Source organism: Cervus elaphus, chromosome 5 (genome assembly GCF_910594005.1).
Source record: "Cervus elaphus chromosome 5, mCerEla1.1, whole genome shotgun sequence".
In the NCBI taxonomy this organism is placed as follows: domain Eukaryota; kingdom Metazoa; phylum Chordata; class Mammalia; order Artiodactyla; family Cervidae; genus Cervus; species Cervus elaphus.
In genome coordinates, this window is record NC_057819.1 from 5,374,352 (window position 1) to 5,398,175 (window position 23,824).

At 39.7% G+C, this 23,824-nt stretch overlaps 1 protein-coding gene across 7 annotated transcripts in view; it reads left to right on the plus strand.

Annotated features, from left to right (window-relative positions):
- Positions 1-23,824, plus strand: part of TTC28 (tetratricopeptide repeat domain 28) — a 575,247-nt gene that overhangs the window by 354,392 nt on the left and 197,031 nt on the right. The window lies entirely within an intron of this gene.

Below are 23,824 nucleotides of genomic sequence, written 5' to 3' on the forward strand. Positions count from 1 at the left end.
TTCAAGGTCCCATTCCTTCTAAGTCTATGTTGTAATTTATTTTTGGAAATCTTAAACCTGACTTTAGAAAATTAGGACTTCTTTCAGGGCAGTCATGGAAGCTTTCTTACCCTGACCTTGGGCTGGATGTTTATAGTGCTGAGCTCATAATTTTCTTCCTTCAAGTTCTCTACAGTCCTTGCTGCTGCTGCTGCTAAGTCGCTTCAGTCGTGTCCGACTCTGTGCAACCCCATAGACAGCAGCCCACCAGGCTCCCCCATCCCTGGGATTCTCCAGGCAAGAACGCTGGAGTGGTTGCCATTTCCTTCTCAATCCTTAGAAGCAACTAAACCTACAGTCTTTATACTCTATTTCCACTGGTGTCTACCATGGCAGCAGCTTCTTGGTCACCCAGAGTTTTGCCCTTTATTGGCACTTGTCTTCAGGCAACTCTAGGTAACACCTTTATAATCTGTTTTGCTTCTGTGTGCTGTATACTCAGTATCCCATTTAAAACCAGCAAAAAGGTTTTGAGTACTAATGCCTTTGAGTATAGTTAGGTCAGAGAACTATTTCTAGATTTCCTTTCATTCTGTTATCTTGGAATTCCACTTCCAAGACTGATAGTTATAATACTAATACATCAGTCATATAAGCAAATCCATGATGAGTGTTAGGGAATTAGAACTATACAAATGTGGGAGTAGCTAAGGAAATGAAGGTCAAGAAGGGAGCTGGAGGATGAGAGGAAAAAGGTCACTCCACTCCAGAAGCACTGGCACAGGTGGGCAGGTTGGAGCTTGCACAGGAGTGTAGAAGTGAGTGTGCCCAGCTACAGATGTTGAATTGTGGAGGGGGTAGTTCATGGATGGGTCTGTAGGAAAACTGTTGCCTCTGTCTTCTGCCAAGCCTCTGGGGGTGGACCTGGGACTGCAGATGGTCAGCACGACCAGCATTTCGGAAGGCAGCCTGGGTGTGGGGCAGAGGAGTAAGTCAGGCTGAAACACATCAGCTGAAACTGTCTGTTCACCGTCATATTAGACCATGAAGTCTCTCAGACAGTAGTAGCTGTGGCTCACTTCCACCTTCCAGATTTCTCACAAGCTCCTCTTTTGGCCTCCTCTACGCTGAAACCACATAAGGAGCAGGAATCTAGGAAATGTAGTGCTGGACTTACCCAAGGTAACAATAGAACAATCATATTGTTTCAGTTTTTATGTTGTTTTTTTTATCTATGATCCATTTTGAGTTTATTATTCTCTATGGTCTGAGGTATTAGTTCAATTCAGTCACTCAGTCGTGTCTGACTCTTTGCGACCCCATGGACTGCAGCACACCAGGTCTCCCTGTCCATCACAAACTCTTGGAGTTTATTCAAACTCATGTCCATTGAGTCAGTGATGCCGTCCAACCATTTCATCCTCTGTCATCCCCTTCTCCTCCCGCCTTCAGTCTTTCCCAGCATCAGGGAAAGATTCCAGTGAATCAGTTCTTTGCATCAGATAGCCAAAGTATTGGAGTTTCAGCTTCAGCATCAGTCCTATCATTGAATATTCAGGACTGATTTCCTTTAAGATGTATGGATTTCAGTTTATCATTTTCCAGGGTTATTCAATTTTCCCCATCAACATTTGTTGAAAAGTCTATCTCTGCTTTGCTGTCTTGAGATGCTACTGTTTTCATACTCTGCTTCCTTACTTGCGTTTGTACTTGCGTTTGTTCTAGACTTTGTTCCCTGGTTCATTTTTTCTGTTCATATACCAACACCACGTTGTTTTTGCCTGGAGACTTGTAGTATGTTTTCATATCTGATAGGGCTAGTCTTCCATTGTAAATTTGAAAGTCCATATTTAAATACTATTCTTTCTTTAGTTAGACTCTCACTTAGATCAATGTTTCACCTTTAATATTTGGATTGGTTAATGGAAAGGACAGATTTGAGATTTAGAGTCCAATTAGCTTTGCCAGTGGTTACTGTGGAGTTTCAGCTGGGGTGAAGCTTCTTTCATATTTAGAGCCGAGTGAAAACCAGATACCAAATGCTAGGACAAATATCAGTTCCTTCCCTGATCTCTTGGTCTTGCCTATTTTAGAATGGGGGAAGAAAACCTCAGTGAAAAACAAACAAACAAACAATGAGTATATTATGAGAATGACTGAAGGAGCAGTGAAGTAAGGATGAAGAGAAAGTAATGCAGAGGCTGGTAGTAGCTTTGACTCTGGGAAAGTTGTTTCATCTCTTTGGGCTTTGATTTCCCATCTGCCATATGAGTGGACTAGATTAAACACTTCAAACAGTCTTTCCTTCCCTAACATTCTATGACTAAACCTTATAATACTGTGTATCGGAAAAGCCTCAGAGAAGAGGCACTTGTAATACATAAGAGCCCCTTCCTTGAAAATAATGTAAAAGATCATGACCCAAGTTGGAGATAAACATTGGCTGATTGTCTGTCAGTGAATATATTTTAAGGGCTTATTACATGTAAGTTCACAACCCCACAGGAACAATTCATCATTGTAGTTCTAATTTAGAAGTAAATTATATATTTTTAGTGTTTTCTTAGCATGTCTCTTAGAGTTTAAGGGTTTTATTCACCCTATTGTTTCATTATATATGAATAAACACTTTAAGGGATCTCAGCCTCTAATTCTGTAGTCTTTAGATCAGAAGATGAGGCTAGCACAGTAGAAATGGAGTTTGAGATCCTAGTGAATTCCCTTTTCCCTAACAATTTTAGCAAATTCTTCTATTGCCATTTAGTCAGTGATGTATTGTGTTGTAGAATGCATGTTAGTTATGGCTCCTGTGCTCTTGTAACAAATAACACACGTGACTTTGGATGGTGTGATGTATTGCTGGTGAGTTTTTAATGTCTGAGTGATACTTGGAATATATATGTTCAACAAGGGAACTAACCCCTGAGTTGTTTTTTGTTATCATTTTATTTTCCACTATTTTACTAGTTATATAATGGACAAATAGTCATGTATTAAATAATATGGCAATATTTTAGAAGAGTGTATAAATAAGATATTAATAAAAATGTGTGCATTTTGTGAGATGTAGAGAAATCTTATAATGAGGGAAAAGTAAATTAATTGAAGCATAATTATGTGATATATATTATAATTTAAAGGTAGTAAAGTATGAGAAAAATGGTCTAAAATTCAAATATAAATTGATGAGGAGCACGTTCAACTGTTCTTTCTACCAGTGTACCTAATTTTCTCCAAAAATTATCACTGAAAAAATCCAGAATTTAAATTTCAAATAATATTGTATTACAGTAAATATAAAGCAATAAAGGAAATACAAATCAAAATTAAAATGGAAAATTTAAAAAGCTAAATAACTGATGTAATGTCATCAAAGGGGGAAAAAATAAATACATGAAAAGTGAAAAAAAAATGATGTAATGTCATCAAAGGAATCTTAAGTAAAAGAAAAAAAGCCGTAAGTTTGCAAAAGATATTAGTCACATTATTTTATCTGTTTATACTATTTTTCTCTCTTGAGCCACTTACAGGGATCAGTCCTAGCTCTACCACTCAACCAATAATTTAATTTATTAAATCTCAGTTTCTTCATTTGTAAAATGAAGATTGTACTTGATTCTTTTGGTTTCAAGAAGCATAAATTTGTGAAAAATACATTAAGTGAAAGGAAATTTATTGTAAGGATACATTTTACCCTGGAATGGAAACACAAGTTAGGACCACCAGCTTTCTCTGTCTGTTGGATTGATTAATGTCTGTGTGTATGTCTCTCTCTAGATCTTTACTGCTCTCTGAGAATCTGCCATCATTTGGCCTCATGAGACTTCTTTTTATGCATTGCTTCAATTTTAGTTTCACTTTTAACTGCCTCATTCTCTTAATATGTATCAGTTTGATTTCCTGAAGTGAACTGATCTGATTGGTTGATGCTCTTTTCTTCATTCCAGACCGCAAAACAGATCATTGGTTATCCAACTGATTGGCTGTCTTTCAGTCAAAATTTCCACACCTGATTCAGTCAGTTATGACAGGGTGGCTGAGATACTGTGGTGCTCACCCTGGCCAGCTGTGGCATTCAGCCAGGGCTGGGATGAAGAAGCAGTTTCGAGGGGCTTATGGGCTTGCATTCCCTTATCATTGTCTTGTGTGATATAAGAAGACCAATACCTGACCTACGTGGTTATCAGTTAATATTACTTTAAAAATAATCCATGGCCCCTGATTCTCTACTGGATACTTTCTCAGACATTATGAACTGCTGTAGCTCCTAGATGTGTAAGTCTGGAATAAGTATTTAAGCCTTGTATTCAATCAGAAAGAAAATGTCCTTAAGTTTTCAAGGCATTGATTGATACTTTAAGTTTCACGAAATCATTTTCCATTGTTTCCTAGCCATTATCAATGCTGGAATTAATTTATGATTATAGCAGTAAATGACCTGATGGTTGACTTCTTTGAATCTTTGAAACAACAAATATCTCCTTTCCAGACACTGATTTTCACAGACTCTCCTCGTGGCCCGGCCTGGTCTGTTAGAGCTAGCTCCTGGTGGCTCTTGCACGGCCTCTCCGCATCAGCCATGTGTAAACTGCTCACATTCCGTGACCCCCCCCACGGGACTTATAAAACAAACAGGACCCGGAGCTGTTCCCAGCTGTGATCTGCAGATACCAGCCTCTCTTGTAGTGGGTTTATCTTGTGATTCTTGGAGGGTTAGAAGAGCTACATACAAGTTGTGCATTTTGGAATTAAAATTTAGAAATGGGACTCAAGGCTCATTGTCCTGTCTCATGCTAAAAACCCAGACTCAGATTTTATGATCTTCTCTTTGAGTTTCCTTAGCTTCTGTATTAAAGCACTTATCATATTATATAGCCATTTGTTTTATATATCTATCTCCTATAAACTGCTGGTTCCTCAAGTGCAGATACCAGATTTAATTCATCTGCTCACTCTCCTCTTCACCCCTCACCCTTCGGCCTCTGTCTCTAGTGCAGTAATATATGTGCTAGGTCTGTAGACAACATTTGCGGCATGAACAGGTTGTTGAAAGAAAAGCTAGAGATCTTAACCTTAGAATATACCTAAATATGTACAAGGATCACCAATGTTAATGTTTGTTATAATTCACACCTTTAAAATACTTGATGCATTTTTACAAGTACACGCTTCCCATGCAGGCACACATGTCTTTCTTACTTAAACATTTTTGCCTAAAACTCACACAAAGAATTGTATAATGCAGTTAGACTTCCCATTAGGTCACTCCTCCTGGCTGAAGGGGGAGTGGAATCCTGGGACTGGAATGAATGAGAGCTCAGTAGTTTGCAGTTATGAAAAGCTTCTCCTGACCATAAAGAAAAAATTTTGGTTCAACTCACACTTGACTTAATGTTCAGATCATTCCCAGCTGGCACAGTATAGGGTATACTTCCAAGGGAAAACATCCTGTTTTTGCTGGACCCCTTCTCGCCTCTCCCTGTAATACAATAAAAGCTTGTGCATGAAACTGTCATGGCATGTGAAGGAAAGGCTGTGGAAGAATCTCCTTTGAAGAATCTCCTGTGGTGTCCAGGTATCACTTGAGAATAAGAGGGTTGTTTTCTGGCAATGCAGAGACAGAGAGCGTCCCCCTGATGTGTAGGTGCAGTCTTATGTTGCAGTCACCTGTGAATGGATTGTAATAAGTCTTGTCTGGATCTCTTGAGTTAGATTTAATAACCTGCAGAATGCTTCAGCAGGATCAATAAGCCTTTTACGGCCAACAGAGCTCTATGCGTACTGCTGCTTATCCACATGAAATTTTGTCTCAGCTTAGCTGAAGGGGCCTTTCCATGACTACCGATATTTGCTTTCATTCTTTGACTCTTGTACATCATACTGTCACTTGGGCTGATGTGACCATTGCAAGTAGAAAAAGAGCCCGCATTTTTCTCTGTCAAGTTCTTTTACCTTTCATAGTAGAAGTGAGGCCAGTTTGCTGTTGCCGGATACAGGCTACTACCACAATGGCTTTTTCCATTCTTCTTTCCAATTGGTGTTTGTCAGCTGGTGACCAGACTGGAGAGCAGGTTCCCGCTATTTGAATATTCCTTCTGGGGCCCAGATACGCTGCATGTGTGCATCCTTTTTATTACCACATCATGAGACCGTCATTAGGAATATAATTTTTTATTTAGATTTTTAAGAAAGAATTTAAGCATTTCAAAATGTTTTATGGAACTGTAATTATCAAAATCCTCTCTTGAGAAGGGAAAACACCATTGTCTACATGTGTTAGAAGAGGACATTTCTGAGACGTTATGCTGTGTCTAATCCAGAGAACTCAGAATGAGGCTTCAATTATTGCTGTCCACCCTGGATGATCAGTCTTAACTCCTGATTCATATGGTTGTAGATTGAAGGGATTGGTAGGGAATAAACTTTTATGACTAGCATCTCTTGGGAACCTGCTTATTGCCTAACTACCCTGCTAACCTATAGTGTTATTCTGAAGGCTGCTTTACTTTTAATTATATAACCATGAATAAATGGTTAGGAGAAAGTTAAAATAGTAAAATTAGTTGAATATGGAGTATTTAAATAAGCTAATCAGTTCCATATTGTATATGTCTGTATTACAATACAATAGGGCCACCAGGTTGAATTTAATATTTTTGAAGTTGGTCTTTGCTGGGAACAGTTGATAGTAGTTTTTTATGATAGCTGTTAAAAGTTAATTATCTTCTTGATCCACTTGGTCCCTCTCTTGTTTTAATTAACTTGACTTAAATTTTTTGTTTGTATTTTAAAGCCAAATGGAGAACTTATTTGTTCTTTGTGTGATTTTCAAAGGCAGTAGATATTCTGTTCAAAAGATACATGATTGGCTATCTTTTCATTTGAAACTAACTTTTTTATCTTATTGGAGGGTTGTTTTTATTTTTGAACCATTTGGAAAATATCTATATTTCATTTATTGATTTAAATAAGAGTTTTACAATGATTTCTACCAATAAAGGGGATCTTCACTCTCTTAGGGTGACTCTCCTTAGATCTGGAGTGTAATCTGAGCATGTGTACTTTTTAAAATTTATTTTATTGTGGTAAAACATAAAACTTAACTAATGTAACTATTTTTAAGCGTACAACCCAGCTGGTAAAGGATCCGCCTGCAGTGTGGGAGACCTGGGTTCGATCCCTGGGTTGGGAAGATCCCCTGGAGAAGGGAAAGGCTACCACTCCAGTATTCTGGCCTGGAGAATTCCATGGACTGTGTAGTCCATGGGTCACAAAGAGTCAGACACCACTGAGTGACTTTGACTTTTCACTTTCAGCGGTGTTAAGTTTATTCTCATTGTTGTGTAGCCATCACCACTGTCCATCTCCAGAACTTTTAAATCTTCCTCATTTAAACTCTACTCTTAAAATAACTCCCCATTCCCTTCTCCACCACATCTCCAGCCCCTGGTGACCACTATTATACTTTCTTTCTCTGTGAATTTGACTGTTCTCAATATCTCTTATAAGGGAATCATATAATGTTTGTACTTTTGTGTCTAGCTTGTTTCACATAGTATACTCTCATCAGGATTCATCTACGTAGTAGCATGTATCAGAATTTCCATCCTTAAGTCTCAATAATTTTTCATTGTATGTGTATACCATATTTTGTTTATCCATTCATCTGTGATGAACACTTTGGTTGCTTCTGCCTTTTGGCTCTTGTAAACAATGTTGCTATGAACATGACTATACAAATACCTGTTCAAGGCCCTGCTTTCAGTTCTTTTGACTGTATGCCTAGAAGTGGAATTGCTAGATAATACGGTAATTCTGTTTAATTTTTTGAAGAACTGCCAGGCTGGTTTCCACTGCAGCTGCACTATTTACGTTCCCACCAGCATACACAAGAGTTCTAATTTCATCACATCTTCACCAACACTTATTTCCTTCTTCCATCCTTCCTCCTTCTCTCCCTCCCGTCTTTCCTTTCTTACATGTTCAGTTCAGTTACTCAGTAGTGTCCGACTCTTTGCGACCCCATGGACTGCAGCACACCAGGCTTCCCTGTCCATCACCAACTCCCGCAGCTTGCTCAAACTCATGTCCATCGAGTTGGTGATGCCATCCAAACACCTCATCCTCTGTCGTCCCCTACATGTTATAGTACCCTAACAAAGTTGAAGTGGTGTCTCGTCATGATTTTCATGTGCACTTCCCTAATGTAGTGTTGTTGGGCATCTTCTCATGTTCTAGTTGACCATTTGTGTATTTTCCTTGGTGAAATGTCTATTCAAGTCCTTTAGGTATTTTTGAATTGGGTTCTTTATTTTTTGTTGTTGACTTAGTTACAGGAATTCTTTATATCTTCTGATATCAAGTTCTCATCAGGTATGTGACTTGCAAATATCTTCTCTCATTCTGGGCATTGTCTTTTCACTCTGTTGATAGTGTTCTGTGCACAAGGGTTTTAAATTTTGATGAAGCTCAGTTTCTCTATTTTTTTTTCTTTTATTGCTTATGCTTTTGGTGTTATACTTTAAAAACTACTGCCAAATCTAGGGTTTGGGAGATTTCCAAGCCCTGAAGATTTCCCTGTGTGTTTTCTTCTAAGAGTTTTATAGTTTTAGCTCTTACATTTAGGTCTTTGGTCCATTTTGAGTGAATTTTTATACATAGTGTAATGTAAGGGTCCAGATCATTCTTTTGCATGTAGATATCCAGTCTCCCAGTGCTATTTATTGAAAAGACTGTCATTTCTCCCTTTGAATGGTTTTGGCACTCTGATGGAAAATCAAGTGACCATATATGTGAGAATTTATCTAGGGACTCTCTGTCTCTAGGCCAGTACTATAATATTTTGATTATTGTATCTTTCTAGGAAGTTTCTAAATTAGGAAATGTGTATCCTCTAACTTGATTTTTCTTTTTCAAGATTATTTTGGCTATTTAGGTCCCTTGAGATTCCTTAAGAATTCTAGGATGAATTTTTCCCTTTCTGCAAAAAAGTGCCATTAAGGTTTTGATAGGAATTACATTGGATCTGCAGATCACTTTGGGTAGTATTGGCATTGTAACAATTTTATGTCTTCTAACCAATGAACATGGCTTTCATTCCACTGATTTTATGTCTTTAATTTCCTTCAGTAATATCTTCAAGTTTTCAACGTATAGTATCTTTTGTCCCTTGGTTAAATTTGTGTATTTATTCAATTTATATTTACTATTTTAAAAGTTATTTCTATTCTTTTTGATGTTATTGTAAGTGGAATTATTTTCTTGATTTCCTTTTTGGATTGTTCGTTATTAGTATCTATAAATGCAGCTGGTTTGAACATGTATATTTTTGAAAAGCTTTAGGGAGTTCTGATGCCTGTCTTTAGTTAGGCACTCTGCTCCTAGGCCTTCCCAAACTTTGCAGTAGTATTTGGGGCTAGAAAATGACTTAAATCTCAACTTCACCACTTAACCACTTTCCAGTTTTTGACCTTAGACATTTCTTCAGAATTGAGATTGGAAATACACTATTGATCATTACAGAGTTGTAAGATTTAAATATGTGTTATCTGAAATTTAGTACCTCTCAACAAATGTTAACATTCATTCTATTTAGTTTTAAAATTTTTGTCTTACTGTTATTTCTAGATAGGTGGTGGTTGAAGTGATTTTGAAAGCCAAGTGGAAGTTAAGCAAAGGAAGAGTGTCACAGCAGAAATAGTGTGGAAGCAAAAAAGGGTTGCCATTTTGGTTGACTACATAGTGATTAAGAACTTGTGCTTTGGAATTTGGTAGATTTGAATTCAAATTCTAGCTGCTCTGCTGCTTTGCTTCATGTCCCTGGGGTCAGTCATTTATCTTGTCTGACATATGAGCCAAAAAAAAAAAAAGATTTCAAAATGGAAATTATTAAGTACTTTGAACTGAATGAAAACACAACATATCAAGGTTTGTAGGATGCTGCTAAAGCAGCACTTTCAGGGGACATTCATGGCATTAGTGGCTATATTATCAAAAGGAAAAGGGTCTCAAATCAATGACTCTAGCTTTTAACTTAAGAAACTAGACAAAGAAGAGCAAATTAACTGAAAGTAAGCAGAGGAAAGGAAATAATAAAGATCAGAAGTCAATGAAACAGAAAAATAGAAAAAAATACAGAAAATCAATAAACCTCAAAGCTGGTGCTTTGAAAAATCAATAAGATTGATACTCAAGCCAGACTAATTAGGGAAAAAAGACACAAATTACAAGTAGCAGGAATGAAAGAACAGGTATCACTACAAATATTAAAAAATTAAGGGGATTTTATGATTACACAAATTTATCCCAATAACTCTGACAACTTAGATGGAATGGACAAATTTCTTGAAAGATAAAAACTATCAAAGAACACTTAATAAATAGATGACCTGGATAGCCCTGTATTTTCTAAAGAAATAGAATTGATAAATTGGGCTTTTATCAAAATAAAAACTGCTCTTTGAAAGACATTGTTGAGAGAATAAAAAGAAACAAAAATTTGGCCAGAATTGAACAGACACTTGATCAAATAATGACATTGAATAGCAAAAACAGCATAAAAAGATGTTCAACATGAATAGTTTTTAGGGTAATATACATTAACACCCTATATACCTAATAGAATGGCTGCAGTTAAAAAGACTGACTATAGAGAGGGAGGTGGGAGGGGGGATCAGGATGGGGAATACATGTAAATCCATGGCTGATTCATGTCAATGTATGACAAAACCCACTACAATACTGTAAAGTAATTAGCCTCCAACTAATAAAAATAAATGAAAAAAAAATAAAAAAAATAAAAAAATTAAAAAGACTGACTATGCCAAGTTTTGGTGAGGATGTGGCAGAACTGAAACTTATATATGCTGCTGCTGAGAACTTTAAATTGTACTATCACTTTCAAAAACAGTTTGGCGGTTCTAAAAAGTTAAACACACACCTACTGTATGACCCAGCAGTTTAACTCTGAGATATTCCCTCTGGAGGCTTCCCTGACAGCTCAGTTGGTAAAGAAACTGCCTGCATTTCAGGAGACCCCCAGTTCAGTTCCTGGGTTGGGAAGAGCCGCTGAAGAAGGGGTAGGCTACCCTCTCCAGTACTGCAGCCTGGAGAATTCCATGGACTGTATAGAGAAAAGAAAAGCAGCATATTCACACAATGTCTTACACATGAATGTTCACAGCAGCTTTATCTGTAATAGCCAAAAAATCCTGGAAGCAACCCAGATGCCCGTTATCACGTGAATGGATCAACAAATTGTGGTTGTGTTGAAACAATGGAATGCGTTTCACTAATGAAAAGGAACAAACTATTTATACATAAAACAACATGGATGGGTCTCAATAATTACTGTGAATAAAAGAACCTCCCTCTATGGTTTCACTTATATAAAACTCTAGAAAATACAAACGAATCTTTAGCCGTAGAAAGCAAATCGGATGACTGCCTGGGAATGGGGGCCAGTAGGGAGGGGCAAAAGAGCAGGGATCACCAAGGGGCAAGAGGAAGCTTTGGGGATGATGGACTATGTTCACCTTATTGTCTGTGGTGATGGTTTCACGGGTGTTGATATCAGAGCTTGTCAAGTTCTGCTTCAAATATATGCCATTTATTTTTCATCAATTACCTAAGTAAGCAGATTGCATTTTATTTTGAATTATCTGTGCAGTTCTTATGTCTGTGCAACTCTTACATTTGCCTCTCTTCAGGTGTTCCCTCTCTCTCACCCTCCTCCTTCCTCCTCCTCTTTCCTTCCTTCATTCAGAACCTTCTGTGTCTCTGTGCACATGGGCCAGACACACAGCCAGCCTGAAACCTCACTCTGGCTGAGTGTCTGGCTCCCAGAATTGATTGCTAGCTCCTCGTTTTCAGCAGAAACTCTCCAGAGCCCTTGAGACCTGATAACAAATTCTTAGGTCATCTGACAGGCTCAGCTGATTGCTAGGGTCTGTTGAAGTACAGGAGCCATTGCTGGGAGGGTGGAGTCATGAGGACCACTCACTATGGGCTTTGGGAGCAGGTTCTTGAGAAGAGCTGCACAAGATAGGCACGTTGAACACTGCATGTGACCTGCAGAGCCTTTGGTGCTCAATGGACCAGCCACATCCACATCGCCTGGGAGCAGAGAAAAGTGCCGAACCTCACACCCTGCCCTGGACACTGCATTTTGACCTGATCTCGCGTGAGGCACATTCACTCTACAGCTCAAGACACACTGCCTAGAGCAGGATGTCTTCCATCTCTGCCTTGACGTGGGGGCTGGGTCATTCTTTGTGGTGGGGGGCCTTCCTGTGACTGGTAGGATGTTTAGCAGCACCCTTAACCTCTGCCCACCTCTTTTCCAGTTGTGGCAACCAGACATGTTTCCAGACATTGCCAGATGTGTCCTAGGGGCCGGGGGGACATTGCCCTGGTCGAGAACCATTACTTAGAGTGTTAAAGGAAATAACATAAAGTATTTTATAAACTATAAATATCTGTATAAACATTAGTCAGTCTGATGGGATTTTTCCCTCCAAAAGCCAAAGGCCATGAAAAGAGTAGATTTAATATCAGGATTTTAGTGAATTTTTATTCCTTCATAGTGTTAAGTTTTGTCACATTCTTATACACCTTTGCTGCATTGATTTAGAAAGCCATTTCTTTTCATTTTCCATTTTTTCTGATGTGGTAAAATGTTTACTCACATAGTTATCATGTACACATTAAATCATGAATTTAGCACTTGTTTAATTGTATTTGTTTTCTATAAAATACCTCTTGTCATTTAACAGAGTCCTTTTCAAAGAAATCTCTTTGGGAAGTTCAAGCTCTAATCATTCAGGAAGTTCCACTGCTGTGACCAACTGTGGAGATGTAAAAACAGATCAAATCCAGTTCAAATAATTAAGTTCTAATGCACAGATGTTTGAAGCTCATGGAAATGGATTATAAAAGCCAGAATCATTTTAATAGCTTTCCTTAAACTTTTAACAATGAACAGTGGAAGTAAATATTTTTGCAATTTCAATTTCTCTTTTTGGAGAAGTAAGCCAAGTATGCTTTCCAAAGGGACTTTGTTGGCTTCACCTAATGTGGTTTAAAACTTCCTTTTTTTTACATCTTTAATTTCTTACTTATGCTACTATATAAATTCTATTCTTTTTTTTTTTTTTTTTTATAAATTCTATTCTTGAAGGCGTCTACTGTAATAGCACTGAGTAGGCTCTCAGCGAGCACTGGTGACATGGAGAACAGGACTGGCGGGCACACAGGGGGTCAGGACAGCACATGAGATGCGGCACCGCCGAGGCCGCGTAGGACTCGCCCGCTGTGCTCAGTGCTTGGCAGACGGGCTGTCGGTTCCTGGGCACAGTCTCTCCACAAGGCCAACTCTGAGGACATACTAAACAAATTCATGCTTTTTTTTCTCAGCATATCTAATGCTTGTCCCTCATTATGAGTGGAATTTTTTTATTGTCACGGGCCAAAGGGCCATTTTAAAACATGGATCTATGCATATTTTAAAATAAGATGATAAGATGTATGCACAATTTGTCCCCATTTCCAGGGTTTAATGTCTATATTAAGAGGCCTGAAAGGGATCGTGCAGATTAGCCGAGCTTGTTTCCAGCCATTCCCTGCTGGGGTCATCTTGAGCATTAAAAATCAGACTTTAAAGGTTCATTTCAACTTAAAATCTTTCATCATAGAAAAGAATTGACTAATACTGTTGTGCATGTCTGACGATGATGAATAACTCTTTTCTCTGTTGCCCAGTAGAAGGTAGACAGCTTCTGAACATTATTTAGTGCTGAACGCAAGAGCCGGCCTTAGAAATAGCCATGGCTATATCTGTGATCCAGCTTTGTGCTTGTGCATTAGGTTTAGTCATTAAAGTCTCACATACAAGGGCAGAAGGAAGCCATTCTCACATGCAGAATGAATTTTGAAAAGGAAATACTTGTACTGTAGCTTCAGACACTAAAGATACCAAGTGCCAAGACTTATGTTTTTCTTGTCAGCAGAAGGAGAGGGACTTCGAATCACCTTCGGGTCATGTGGGCTTTCTGGGTTACCCACAAGTGGCAGCCGTGAACTGCACTTGGGATTTACTCTCTTTTGAAAACATGTGGGTGTTGTGTTCTGCTTTACCTCTCACATCTGGTGATCAGAGCCCAGGGTCAACAAGGGAAGTGTCTGACTGTGCACGCAGATTTGCAGTTTGTCCATAAAAGATTTAGTACTGTTTTTTCAGCTCTCTATGTCAAGCTTCAACTGCATTAATGCTCGTTAAAGAGCAGCGGTTATGTGAACCCAGATATATACACAGAGCTCCCATCAATATTGCAAGAAGTAGGTGTGTAGCAAGGGGATGGGTGAGGGGGTGTCAGTGAGAAAGGGAAACAAAATTAGGCTCCTAAGGCAAGATCAATAAAGCATGATTTCATTGCTTCCTGGATTTGTTGTTTCAGCAATTTTTATTGAGTAACAGTGAGATCCCCACCACTCTTCCAGGTGGGAAGGATACAAAGTTGAGTGGCTAGATGAGAAGCATTTCCCCCTCATACCCATAGCCTTGTAGAGTAAAGACTTGCCTGGCAAAGGATCCAACTTGCTAAGTGCTGCAAGGGTGGCCTGGACAGTGGGCATGTTTTATGGAGAAAGTAGCATTGAACTGGGCTTCCCTTGTGGCTCAGCTGGAAAAGAATCTGCCTGCAATGTGGAAGACCTGGGTTTGATCCCTAGGTTAGGAAGATCCCCTGGAGAAGGGAAAGGCTACCCACTCCAGTATTCTGGGCTGGTGAATTCCATGCACTGTAATAGTCCTTGGGGTCGCAAAGAGTCCGACACAACTGAGCGACTTTCACTTTCACTTTAACATTTGAACTAGGTCCTGAAAGGAAAGTAGGAATCTCCAGATGGAGATGGAGGGGACAGGGCCCTCCAGGCATGGTGAACAGAGAATGAGTCTCAGAGGCATGCAAGTTCTTGCCAGGTTCACAGCATGGCAGGCCGGTCCAGTAATTTCAATCTAAGGAGTGTCAACATAAGTGGGCAGACTGAGGATAGATTATGGCAGCACTCATACTATACCATGGATTCAGACCCTGCCAGTGTTGTAAGTCATGAGTGTGTGCATGCTCAGTTGCTTCAGCCCTGTCCAACTCTTTGTGACTCCATGGACCATAGCCCACCAGGCTTCTCTGTCCATGGAATTTGCCTGGCAAGAATACTGGAGTGGGTTGCCATGCCCTCCTCCATGGGGGTCTTCCTGACCCAGGGATCAAACCCCCATCTCCTGTGTCTCTCCTGCATTGCAGGTGGATTTTCTTTACCACTGAGCCACTGCGGAATCCCATCCTAAGGGAGGGGGCAACCTTCAAAGCAAGTTCCTGTCTTCTCTTGCTAAGTTCCCAACACTAATACCTTAAACTTCATCCTCCCTAGTCAGTCCCCAAGTCAGTCTCTGGAGCTAAGACAGCTTTGGGTTGTTAGCCAGTAGGATTAGAATCAGTCTCGCCGCCCTAGACGGTGCTGTACCCTGGTGCTCCCTGAGCGCTGTGACAGGACCTTTGCTGTGTTCTTGTTCACTTGGTCCTTGTGACTGGGCTTTTGCTTGGTTTTTTACTAAGCTCTCCGATTCCCAGAGCTAGAGCTTGCTTCATGCATCTGCCTCCTCAACTGGAGCCAAGACTGAGTCTGTCTTGCCAGTCATCCTCCTCAAGCCCCGATTCTTTCCGCATTCCACTTGCTCGCTGGGATCCTGCTCCGACTGACACTTTCCCAGAGCCACACCATTGTCACCTGCTGCTGGTGAGTGCCTGTCACACTTACAGTGGTGTCCAGCTCACCACCTTAGGCCTCCTTGTGTATTAAGGTCATCTCATCTTTTGTCTGGATTTGTTGTATGTTGATAGTCCATCCTAAAGGAGATCGGTCCTGGGTGTTCATTGGAAGGACTGATGTTGAAGCTGAAACTCCCAATACTTTGGCCACCTGATGCGAAGAGCTGACTCATTTGAAAAGACTCTGATGCTGGGAAAGATTGAGGGCAGGAGGAGAAGGGCATGCCAGAGGATGAGATGGTTGGATGGCATCACCAACTCAAAGGACATGGGTTTGGGTGGACTCTGGAAGTTGGTGATGGACAGGGAGGCCTGGCGTGCTGCAGTTCCTGGAGTGGCAAAGAGTCAGACATGACTGAGCGACTGAACTGAGCTGATGTATGTAAATTTATATTGGTAATAAGCTTGTGCTCCTCCTTTTCCATAGCTGTCAAATTCATTAAACTCATTAGTTCTTTTCACCCTAATCTTGGCTCTTCCCCACTTACTATTATTCCCCACTGGCCACGTTGCTGGTGCTCCAACATGTCTGTGGAGAACATGCTCTTAAGATGGTCCCCATGACCCCTGTTTCCTGATATTCATGCTCTTGTAAGGTCCCTTCCCCTTGAGTGTGGGCAGGACCTGTGACTTGCTTCCAACCAATAGAATATGGCAGTGGTGCCAGAATATACATGATCATGTATAGGTGGTTATGTTGTATAAGATTGTAGCACCTGTCCTCCTGGAGTCTCTTCCTTGCTGGCTATGTGGAAACAAGTAGCCATGTTGGAGAACTCCATGTGGCAGGGAACTGCAGGTAGATTGAGTCTCTGCTCCATACAACCACATGAGGGGAGAGGGAGCAGATTCTTCCCTATCTGACCTGGTAAGGAGAGCCCAGGCCTGGTTGACTCCCTGTTTACAGCCCTGCAGAAGACCTAACTAGGCAATGCCTGGGACTTCTGACTCAAAGAACTGTGAAATAAGAAATGTGTGTTATTTTTAAGCTACTAAATCTGTGGTAATTTTGTTACACAGCAATAGATAACTAATACAATGTCTCAGTGGAGCAAAACAAGATACAGCAATTAGAATATCTGTTCTAGTTAAATACTTGACATCTGGTAATTAGATGTGTAATTGTGCTTTATTAAGCATTTTTCTCTCTCCTACTAACATTCCTAAGGAAATGGGAAATTTTTATTTTCTACAAGGAAATGGTTCATCACCTTAATTGTCTCATTCCTGAAACAGGTGTCCTAGATAAAGAACACCAGATGGGATCCAGCAGCTGGGGTAGGAAAACTATAAAATCATAGAGATTATATTGAGTGTAACCTTGTGTGTAGCAGAGAACAAAGGGAAAAATGAGTCCCTAAAACATTTTCTGAAAAGTGTTGGGGGAGGTGTCTGTAGTGTCTGGAGCAGTGACGATTGGTGCAGGGTTAGTACCATCGCTTGAAATTAGGGCAGTTCACCAGTGTTTACAAACAAAGTCAGCATTTGTCCATGGCATTTAAAAATCTCAGTTTCATAAAAATATTAGATTGATCTTTTATTTATGCATCATTCTCATAGTAATTTTTCCATTTATTTTAGTTCTTCTTATCTTCAGTCATTTAACAACTTCTCTTGGCTTTTGCATATATTTGAAAATAGGCTAATCTCCATTTCATATAGGGGAAAGAGAGTTAAAAAGAACATTTTGTAAACACCTACTGAGTACTTTGCTACTTGTTTTGCATCTCATATGATCTTCACAGCAGGTCTATAAAATGAGGGGTTTTTTTTTCCTTTCAATCTTCATTTTGTTTAGTGAGCAAACTAAACGCAGATAAGTTGCGTGCACAAGAGCATAGAACTAGTAAGTCTGAGACGGAACTCTAATGCGCATGGCTTCAGAGCTGTCTTTCCTATATCCCAGCAGTTTTCAAGATTTGGTACATGGACCTCCTGGGGCCCCTGAAATCTTTTCAGGGACCCCATGAGGTCAAAATTATTTTCATATTAATACTAAAGTGTTACTTTTGGGTGTCTTTTTTCTTTTTTTTTAAACCACGTTGATTTTTTTTATACCGGTAGTATGGCTGATTCTTGTTGATATTTGGCAGAAAACCACAAAATTCTGTAAAGCAACTAACCTTCAATTAAAAAAAAAAATAAAGTGGCAAAAAAAAAAAAGCCATGTGGAAAAACTGCTGGCATCTTAGCATGAATCTGGGCAGTAGCACCAAACTACTAGAAGTCATTATATTCTTCACTGCCCTAAACTTGCAGTTTAAGGGGAAAAAGCCAGTTTCACTTGAGTATCCTCAGTGAAGCAATAAAAAAAAATTAGTTTTGTTGCATTTCAGCCCTTGAGTACATGTCTGTTTAATATTCTGTATGACAAGATAGGTGGTATATTTACATCAGCTCTGCAGCCTACCAGCCAAAGTACTGTGGCTGGCCTGGAGAAAAGCACTTGTGTTGTTTGATTTGTGGACCCAGTGGCTGCTTTTTTCACGGAACACATTTTTTACTTACATAGCTGACAAAAAACTGGTCATCTAGGCTTGAGTATATAGAGAGGTTTTATCAAAAATGAATGAGTGGGAAAAAAACCCAAATGAGCCTATTGCTTGAAGGAAAACAGTATTTGTTGCCAATCCAAGGCTTCGAGGAAAAGTTAGAATTTTGGAAATCTTGTATTTGCCACTGTAACTGTGAGCTTGACAACTTCCTGAGTATTTTTCTGATGAGATTGGTAGTGAGTGTTTGCTGTTGTATAATGAAATGTGTCAACTTTTGGAAATCTGAGAATAAGGGAACAATATTTTCAAATAACCGATGCATGACAGTACAAAGTCATAAGTAGGTAAAAGATCCATTCAAAGTACAAGGTAGACCAATGTGTTTTAACAGAACAGAGTACAAAATGTTTGTTAATATAGCCTCAGATTCCACATTGTAGATAACCTTTAAAAAAATATCACTTGTCAAGTTTCAGTATAGTATTAAAGAATAATATCTGCAATTATCCCTTTTCCCATTACCTATCTATGTGAGGCTAGGTTTATTCATATACTTCAATCCAAACAACATATTGCAACAGAATAAATACTGAAATGGATGTGAAAATCCAGCTGTCTTCTGTTAAGCATCCATTAAAGATTTTAAGAAATACATAATAATGCCATACTTTTCATTAATTTCTTTGTTTTAAAAGATCTAGTTGATTTTCATAAAGAATGTGTTATTTATATTAAACCTGTAATGGGTTTATACTTTCTTATAGTTAATAAATATTTAATTTTTTCATAATTAAAATTTTTCATATAATAAATAGTGAAATGTAAAATACACACACACGCAAATTTTACCGTTGCAGGTGTTAAGAGTACAAGGGGGTCCTGAGACCAAAAAGTGCTTTTTGAAATGATGTTTTGTGCTCTGTTTCTTGTACCCACATGTCTATTCTGAAGATAAAGGGAAATGTTATAAACATTTTAAAGATGCATGATCCTGTCACTAATGATGTTGAGTCTGTTTCACCTTTATTCAAACTATTCGCTTTGATTTTGCTGTTGAGAAAGAAATCTCCTGGTAATATTGGGAGGTTATATACAATTACCACTTTCCTCTATCACAACAATTCCTTTTCATTGAATGGAATTCATAAATTAGACATGACTTGGCTGAACTGATATAAATAGGTATGTGGTAAAACCCATTTTATATTCATTTCTGAATTTATTGTTAGGTCATTTGTAGATTTTTTTCTGGCAAGTGACGCCCAGTTTTAATGGTGCAAAACTGTAGACTGTTTCACTGACCGGTTTATGTAGGTTGCAATCAAACTTGCCATTGAAATAATTCCTTAGCCTTGCAGTCCGAAAGCAATATAAATTGGGTTGTTAATTACTCCCCTTCCGTCTTTGCTGTATTGTAGAGTGATTCTTGGGACCACAGCTTTAGGATGATGTATATCTGGGTAGTCATTAACACTCAGCTATTAGGAGCAATGAGTTCTCCGACCTGGACCATTTAATGATGTCTAATGAATATGCTAGGGCTTCCCCAGTGGCTCAGTGGGTAAAGAATCCACTTGCGGTGCAGGAGACACAGGAGATGTGGGTTCGATCCCTGGGTGGGTAAGATCCCCTGGAGGAGGGTGGGGCAGCGCACTCCAGGATTCTTGTCTGAAGAATCCCATGGACAGAGGAGCCTGCTGGACTGCATAGGGTCGCAAAAGATACATGGCTGAAGCGACCGAGCATGCAGGCCCTCAGTGTGCTAGAACTGACTACAGCAAGCCTCTTGCCTGTGTCTGAGGGCATTTAGTATTTTCTCCAAACCTGAGGTTTCATCACATAAGTTATCCTTAAAAATAACATCTGCTGTTATTAACATCTTTAGTAGACCTCAGGATCAGTAGCAACTGTGGTGTTGCTGGTCCTTAGTGGAAGCTGCTAATATCCTTTCTTCCTCCGTGACTGCTTCTTGCCTTGTTTTTGTTGTTTTCACTTTGTAAACAAGGCCATGTAAGGCATGTAAATTCAGCTCAGTAGGATTACACATAGCAAAGATGATAGAAACACAATCTATTCCTTACTGTACCCCACTTCACAACCACAACTCACGTGTCTCACTCCAAACACCTGTGACTCAAGGAAGGTTAAACTGGTGAGTGAGTTGTATGCAGATGCTCTGTCCAAGCTCACCTCCTCTGCTGAGGCTTTTCTGACTTTCTCTCCACTTCACCCCTGCTCAGTAAACCTAGTTCAGCCTGACTGATCACTCCCTCCTTCATGCGTGGGCCATGTGGACTTCTTTCCCATCAGCTATGATAATCACTGGGCTTGTTACGTTCCAGGTCTCTGGACCGTGCACTCGGCTCTTCAGTGACTCCTTCCCTCTGCAAACGTCAAGTGCCTCTCTGTCTTAACTGCTGTGCAGGTAGTAAGGATGCAGTAGTGATGCAGGCATGTGGTTCTCAGCCCACAGGGTCTGCTGCATAGTGAGCACTAAACAGAAAATGTCTATTGAATAGTGTGATGCTTTTCATTCACCGTCTTTCCTGGTATTTAAGTTTTTAGCCAGTTAAATTTTAGTGAGCCTGTACTCTGCAAATCTGGCTTTTTCTATCTGATTTCCAGGTACTTGTATATAAGAGTAAGGAAAGTTAATAAAAAACACACCTCTTGCTTGCACTAGACCTAACAAATCTTTTCCCATACTTGTTTTATTTGACTCTTACAGTATGCCTATGATAAGTAGAGAAGATGGTTTTATTCCCATTTTGCACATCATCCCTAGGACCGTAGACTTCTGATCCAGCCCCCAACATTCCTCTGCTCACAAACGCATCCTCACACACACAGATGTACACGCTTTAAGATCACTTCAGAGATTTGTCACCTTGAGATGGCCTTGCTTTTATTTCCTTAAGAGATAAACTCCATAGTGAGGCCACTATTGTGGGGAAGAAAATTAACTGCCAAATTAGGAAACAAGAAACAAAGAGGGCAGGGAAGGCATTATTTTTCACAGTAAACCCCAATTACTGTGATCCATCACTGGGAACGCTACCTTCCTGTGCAGTGTGGGAAATGGTGGCACAGCGGTGGTTGCCAGGGGTGAGCGAGGTGCCGACTGCAGTGTTAGAAGGTACCATGTGGACCACCTGATCCCATCTCCTTCTCTGTAGCTAAGCGGACAGCAGTACAGAGATGTCTCTCAGCCAGCTAGTGGTAGCCAATCTCTAGATCCCTTGGTGTGAAAATAAGAAACTATGAGAGCCATGATCTCTTGGTGTGTGCTAAGTCTGTTTAACAAGGCTGTGTGTCTGAGAAACCTTTTAATTCAACTGAGTTAAAGGTTTGAGTCAGTGGCTACAAAGCACGTAATTTTCCTTGGCAGGTCCTAGATGATTCTAATGAGCAATTGCTCTTCTGAATGATTGGCGATTGACCCTCTGGTATGTAGAGGGTAAGTATCTTAAGTCTCAAATCTGAGCACACAATTTTCTGACAGACCTTTTCCCAGAGGCTGAAACTGGTTTCAGGTCTATCAAGTCTTCAAGTCAGTTCCAGGTATTGACTGCAGCCTTTTTGCATCTTTGAAGTGTGTGTGTGTTTTAGTGGTTAAAATACCATAGTTTAGAAGACCGTGGATTGTTGTAACTAGAATTCATAGGGTATTAGTTTATGTAGAAAAAGACAAGTTACCTTTATATAAGTGTGAGTTATAGCCACGCCTGGGGGACATCATGAAGGTCCTATGTGGGTGTGTGGCTGTTTTTATTCCCAGATTTTCAGAATCTTTGAACTTCATTGTTTTCTGGCTATGGCACAAAAGTATTAGAAACTGTTCTGATTAAGTTAGAGCTAAGACTTGAACCTAGTTCTTCTGATTCCTCTAGTGTGATGCCCTTTTCACCAGCCCACCCTGGCAATTTTGGCATTTCTCCCATTTCTTTGTTTTAGTCACATTACTGTGTGGATGAAGAACCAAATGTAGTATGGAGTTTTGTGGCCAGGGCTGGTGAAGGAAAATACTATTCCCCAGTGGCTTAGAGGTAAATAATCTGCCTGCAATGCAGTAGACCTGGTTTTGATTCCTGGGTTGGGAAGATACCCTGGAAAAGGAAATGGCAACCAACTCCGGTATTCTTGCCTGGAGAATCCCATGGACGGAGGAGCCTGGTAGGCTACAGTCCATGGGGTCGCAAGAGTTGGACAAGACTTAGCAACTAAACTACCACCATAGAAAAGCACCTTTAGGCTTGGCTAATGCTAAGTTACATTGTCTTCAGTTACTAAGACGTTGAAATTTCTGGATATCAGTGAGTGCTTCTTGGGAAGTCCATGTGTCCTTTGTTTATTTAAGCACCTTGCAACACTTTAGGCAGATTACAGAATGGAGGGAAGAGATTCCTTTCCACATCTGTCTGATTCAGAAGGTGGCATTTTGCCCTTTTCAGTGTACCATGCAGCAAAGGATAGTGTTTTGGGGTCACTGTTTTTGTGTTCCTCTAATGGAATGCTACAGTGAATTTTAGGGTAAATTAACCCAAAGTGATTATACTGTGTCACAGCATTAAAGAATTATTTATTGAAGGCCCATTTACCATGCCCTTACAGCTGCTCAGCCTCCACAAAATCAAGTGGCATACTCTTCAAAGGGCTTAGTTACTTGTTAGTTATTTGCACTCAGAATTTTCCCCTTAAGGGTACTGTATTCAACTGGTAGATAACTTCCAGTAATAGATAATCCCAACCCAGACAGTCTAAACATTTACATTTGGAGGAGAGTCCCATGTTTACTTTCCTAACAACATTTTATATTAATCCAGTGTTGAAACGTTAAAGCGAATTAGTCCTTTTCTTTGTCCTTCATGTTTTATTGCCTTTGCCCCTCCCCCTCCTCTGCCCAGAGTAGAGACTTTTCCTCATTATCTGTAACAATGAGAGTCAGTTGCACTTAAATTATCTTTGAGTGGCTGTTTCTTGGGATAGTGCTGAGTAAAGTACTAATGAGGATGGTAACTGGAATATAGTGTGTCTCCCAGGGTAAATAGAGATGTGTCAGTTTTCTTGTTTCTGGCGTTCAGTGACTTTTCAAACCCCTAGTGAGAGGACCCATGGCCTTTGTTTATGAAGCCCTAGTGCTATTTAAGGCAAAATGCAACTCTTAGGTCTTAAATGATTTAACAGAGAAAGTACTAATCAGCTCATCTACTACAAGGGATGTGTTAACTAGATTTGTGCTTCAGCAGAGTCGGCTAAATTTTCCTTTGTGGCTTAATGTCTGAGCAGTATGATAGACTAGGTTCTCTTCACTAGTTCAGACGCTTAACTGCTGCTTGGGCTAGCACAAACATTGTATTTAGCGTCTGATGGTATTCATGTTGAAATATGATTAGAAAACGGACATACTTTGTTACTTCTCCACAGAATTAAACAACAAAAGATCTGGAGTTGCTGTATGGCTATAACTTGAGTCACAGCCTAGAGTGAGCCAGAATTTAATGCAAAGAAATCCGAGGGGTTAGG